Below are 6,000 nucleotides of genomic sequence, written 5' to 3'. Positions count from 1 at the left end.
TGGAATAGAGCTTGTGGGGATGTGAAAAAAAGGTGTACTGTTTGTGAGTAGGGTGTTTTATCCTCTAGATGTCTAACAAGCATCTAGACCTGATCAGCTTGCGGAATGATTTAGATAATTGAGTGGCTCGGGGTGGGGAAGCCGAAGGGAATAGAGTGCATCTATCTCTGTCTGACGACATTGTCATGTTAAAATCTCCTCCTAAAACCATAAATGGTTGAGCAAAGTGGTCTAGAACGTCAAAGACTGAGGACAAGAAATTAAGCTGACCTGAGTTAGGAGCATAAATGTTAACTATGGTGAGGGATTTAGCAAATAGGGAACATTTAAGAATGATAAACCTTCCATGAGGATCTAAGTGGGACGATGTGACCTGTAACGGGCAATGCCGACTAATCAGTATAGCAACACCTGCCTTACCCGACGGGTCGGAAGCTAGAAAGGAGGTCGGGAAGTGTTTGCTAGCAAACTTAAGAGAGCCTCCAGCACGGAAGTGGGTCTCTTGGACCAGGATCACGTCCGCCCTGGAAGCTCTAAACAGCCATCTTTTTTGAATGGAATTTAATCCTTTAACGTTATAGGTTAGGAGTTTCAATGCCATGGTAGGTCAGCTAAGGGCCAGAGCATGACAGAATACCTCACAAGTGCAACAAGCAGGGTATAACAGTGGACCCAAAACAAATATATAGTACATAACAGAGCAATGTGCATGACACAAATACCGATGTGATCGTATAACAAAATCTGTACCAAAAGCAAGCGGGTCCAGTGGCAGATTGGGAAAAATCCCAGTGGCCCACCAACAATGGAAAAAACGTACCATAAAGTAAAAGGAAAAGGGGGAAGAACGGGGGTAAAATGAGGGGTCGGGGTTTAACAACCAACCAATAGAAACCTGGATGGCTAAGCGCCACCAGGGAGCCCAGGTCCAAGCCATGGGTCTGAAGTGGAGATTTGTACATCTCCAAAACATGCAAAAATAGAAAATACGCAAAAAATAGAAAAAAAAAGGGGGAGAAACAGGGACTGGGAGGATCCACAGCCTCTCTCCAAAATAAGCAGGTTGCCCCCAGCGTGAACAGGAGACGTCGGTTGTGAAAAAAAAAAAAAGGGGGGGAGGGGAACTATGTACCTACATGTGCATACCCACAGACATGCACACATATATACACAAATACACAGACAAAAAACATTAATACTATAACTTCTATCAGGCAAAAATATCACAACCTGTTGAAGGGTGTAGAAAAAATTTGGGGTTAACCACTTTCAGACCGGACCATTTTGCTGGTAAATGACCAGAGGTCTTTTTACACTTTGGCACTGCGCTGCTTTAACTGGTAATTGCGCGGTCATGCAATGTTGTACCCAAACAAAATTTGCGTCCTTTTCTTCCCACAAATAGAGCTTTCTTTTGATGGTATTTGATTGCCTCTGCGATTTTTATTTTTTGCGATATAAACGTAAAAAGACCGCAAATTTTGAAAAAAAATGATATTTTCTACTTTTTGTTATTAGAAAAATCCAATAAACTCAATTTTAGTCATACATTTAGGCCAAAATGTATTCAGCCACATGTCTTTGGTAAAAAAAAAGTCAATAATTGTATATTTATTGGTTTGCGCAAAAGTTGTCACATCTACAAACTAAGGTACGTTTTCTGGAATTTACGCAGCTTTTAGTTTACGACTGCCTATCTCATTTCTTGAGGTGCTAAAATGGCAGGGCAGTACAAAACCCCCCCAAATGACCCCATTTTGGAAAGTAGACCCCCTAAGGAAATTGATAAGAGGCATGTTGAGCCCATTGAATATTTTATTTTTTTGCCTCAAGCGATTGAATAATGACAAAAAAAATTTTTTTTTTTTTTTTTTACACAAAGTTGTCACTAAATGATATATTGCTCACACATGCTATGGGCGTATGTGAAATGACACCCCAAAATAAATTCTGCTGCTTCTCCTGAGTACGGGGATACCACATATGTGGGACTTTTTGGGAGCCTAGCCGCGTACGGGGCCCCGAAAACCAAGCACCGCCTTCAGGCTTTCTAAGGGCGTACATTTTTGAGTTCACTTCTCACTACCTATTACAGTTTTGAAGGCCATAAAATGCCAAGATGGCACAAAACCCCCACAAATGACCCCATTTTAGAAAGTAGACACCCCAAGCTATTTGCTGAGAGGCATGTTGAGTTCATGGAATATTTTATATTTTGCCACAAGTTGCGGGAAAATTACAAACTTTTTTTTTTTTTTTTTTTTTTTCACAAAGTTGTCACTAAATGATATATTGCTCACACATGCCATGGGCATATGTGAAATGACACCCCAAAATAAATTCTGCTGCTTCTCCTGAGTACGGGGATACCACATATGTGGGACTTTTTGGGAGCCTAGCCGCGTACGGGGCCCCGAAAACCAAGCACCGCCTTCAGGCTTTCTAAGGGCGTACATTTTTGAGTTCACTTCTCACTACCTATTACAGTTTTGAAGGCCATAAAATGCCAAGATGGCACAAAACCCCCACAAATGACCCCATTTTAGAAAGTAGACACCCCAAGCTATTTGCTGAGAGGCATGTTGAGTTCATGGAATATTTTATATTTTGCCACAAGTTGCGGGAAAATTACAAACTTTTTTTTTTTTTTTTTTTTTTTCACAAAGTTGTCACTAAATGATATATTGCTCACACATGCCATGGGCATATGTGAAATGACACCCCAAAATAAATTCTGCTGCTTCTCCTGAGTACGGGGATACCACATATGTGGGACTTTTTGGGAGCCTAGCCGCGTACGGGGCCCCGAAAACCAAGCACCGCCTTCAGGCTTTCTAAGGGCGTAAATATTTGACTTCACTCCTCACTACCTATTACAGTTTTGAAGGCCATAAAATGCCAAGATGGCACAAAACCCCCACAAATGACCCCATTTTAGAAAGTAGACACCCCAAGCTATTTGCTGAGAGGCATGTTGAGTCCATGGAATATTTTATATTTTGCCACAAGTTGCGGGAAAATTACAAACTTTTTTTTTTTTTTTTTTTTTTCACAAAGTTGTCACTAAATGATATATTGCTCACGCATGCCATGGGCATATGTGAAATGACACCCCAAAATAAATTCTGCTGCTTCTCCTGAGTACGGGGATACCACATATGTGGGACTTTTTGGGAGCCTAGCCGCGTACGGGGCCCCGAAAACCAAGCACCGCCTTCAGGCTTTCTAAGGGCGTTACAGTTTTGAAGGCCATAAAATGCCAAGATGGCACAAACCCCCCCCAAATGACCCCATTTTGGAAAGTAGACACCCCTAAATTTAGGGGTACACTAGTGAGACTAGGTAATAAATGGCGGGTGCCCTGAAACTATAAAAAAATAACTAACCAACCAGCGTCACCTGTAACAGTTATATGGTGATCACTGGTGAAAGGGTTAACTAGGGGGCAATCAGGGGGCTTTATGCGGTAGTATATGGGGGTCCCTGGCGCTATAAAAAGCTGCGGCGAACCTAAATACCTACCTGCCTAACTAGCGTCACCTGTGACACTAATACAGCGATCAGAAAAACGATCGCTTATTAGGCTGGGTTCACACTGGAGCGATGCGGGAACGCCACGAATGCGCGGCGGGTTCCCGCATCGCATGCCTCCCGGCGGCAGTTCACACTGCCCTATGCGAACTGCTGGGAGTGTCAGTGAAATGTTACTGACACCCCCAGATCAGTTCGCATATCGCAGTGCGATCTGCAAACTCGGATCGCATGGTGTGAACACCCATGCGATCCGATTCTGCTGCGGGCCAAAAAAAGGGTCCCGTGCGAATTTGCGGCGGGTGCGGCGGGTGTGGCGGGTGCGGCGGGTGCGGCGAATGGCTGAACTCGAATCGCACAGAGATCGGATGTGATTTGCACTGCAGTGCGGTGCGAATCACATCCGTTCTCAAACCGCTGCAATCTGAACCCAGCCTTAGTGACACTGGCGACGGGGGGTGATCACGGGGTTAAACCTTTATTGGGGGGGTTAGGGGGGTACCTTAGAACTAAAGGGGGCTAACCCTAACTGCCCTAACAGTTATTAGTCACAAATGACACCCGCCGGGTGATCAGGGGGTTAAACCTTTATTAGGTAATAAATGGCGGGTGCCCTGAAACTATAAAAAAATAACTAACCAACCAGCGTCACCTGTAACAGTTATATGGTGATCACTGGTGAAAGGGTTAACTAGGGGGCAATCAGGGGGCTTTATGCGGTAGTATATGGGGGTCCCTGGCGCTATAAAAAGCTGCGGCGAACCTAAATACCTACCTGCCTAACTAGCGTCACCTGTGACACTAATACGGCGATCAGAAAAATGATCGCTTATTAGGCTGGGTTCACACTGGAGCGATGCGGAAACGCCGCGAATCCGCGGCGGGTTCCCGCATCGCATGCCTCCCGGCGGCAGTTCACACTGCCCTATGCGAACTGCTGGGAGTGTCAGTGAAATGTTACTGACACCCCCAGATCAGTTCGCATATCGCAGTGCGATCTGCAAACTCGGATCGCATGGTGTGAACACCCATGCGATCCGATTCTGCTGCGGGCCAAAAAAAGGGTCCCGTGCGAATTTGCGGCGGGTGCGGCGGGTGTGGCGGGTGCGGCGGGTGCGGCGAATGGCTGAACTCGAATCGCACAGAGATCGGATGTGATTTGCACTGCAGTGCGGTGCGAATCACATTCGTTCTCATAAACCGCTGCAATGTGAACCCAGCCTTAGTGACACTGGCGACGGGGGGTGATCACGGGGTTAAACCTTTATTGGGGGGGTTAGGGGGGTACATTAGAACTAAAGGGGGCTAACTCTAACTGCCCTAACAGTTATTACAGTCACAAATGACACCAATGCAAAAAAAAAAAAAAAAAAAATGACATTGGTGTCACTGTGACTGGGGGGCAGGGGTAATTGGGGGGGTGATCGGGGGGTAAAGGGGGGGTGTGAGTGTGCCTGGCATGTTCTACTGTGTGTGTAGAGTGTTGGTGCAACTCACCGATCCGCTCTCCTCCGTGTCGGAACGGAAAATACCGACACGGAGGAGAGAATACATCACTTCCTCTCCTGTGTTTACATTACAGGAGAGGAAGTGATGTCACCGGGGATTTCCATTCGTCGAGAGCGATCGCGAGGGGGTGGCCATGAATGAATGGCCGCCCCCTCATCCCGGATCGCTCTCGAAGAAATGCCGACCGCCGCAGGCACCGGGGGGGGGCCCGGTTGGGCCCCCCACCCGCGGGCAGGCAGGGACTTATATATACGCCCATATGCCTGCCCGTGCCATTCTGCCGACGTATATCGTCGTGCGGCGGTCGGCAAGTGGTTAAACTGGAGGCAGCGTCAGATAAGTTCGGCCACCTACCCCCCGGGCCAGGGGGTAAATATACCCACTAAGGGGTGTCGACTACCCATAATAACAGTAGGGTGTCAAGGTAAATAAGGCATCCAGAGTGAATCCGGAGGGAGCAGTTCAGGTTGGGAGTCTGGAGGCATGACTTTTCCGGGGTGTATAGTTGGATTTGGACGTCTTCTGTCGCACCGGGGTCCAGATGCGGCTTGGAGCCAGCAGAGGTTTGGGCGTAGCTGGAAGAGGCTGAGAATCTTCTTCTGGAAGAGGTGGAAGTCCCAAGTTGCGCAGGAAGGTGTCACATTCTTGCAGATCGCGTAGGGAATATTGAATGCCATCCTTTGAAGCGGATAAGCGGAAAGGGAAACCCCACCGGTAGGCCACTTTGTGAGTCTGTAAATGCAAAGTTAATGGACGGAGGGTTCTCCTCCTCGCCAGGGTAATGGGTGACAGATCACTAAAGATTTGTAGCTTGGAGCCTTTAAATTCAACTCTGGACTGATTGCGAGATGCAAGAGTCAGTGCTTCTTTGCTGTCGTAGTAGTGAAAACGTACAATCACATCTCTCGGGTTGGCCCCCAGAGGGGGTTTCAGAGCTAGCGATCGATGTGCTCTGTCCAG

Source organism: Lithobates pipiens, unplaced genomic scaffold, assembly GCF_037356315.1.
Source record: "Lithobates pipiens isolate NorthernLeopardFrog02 unplaced genomic scaffold, aLitPip1_a1.2 Scaffold_19, whole genome shotgun sequence".
NCBI lineage: Eukaryota > Metazoa > Chordata > Amphibia > Anura > Ranidae > Lithobates > Lithobates pipiens.
Note: the sequence above shows the minus strand (reverse complement) of the source record.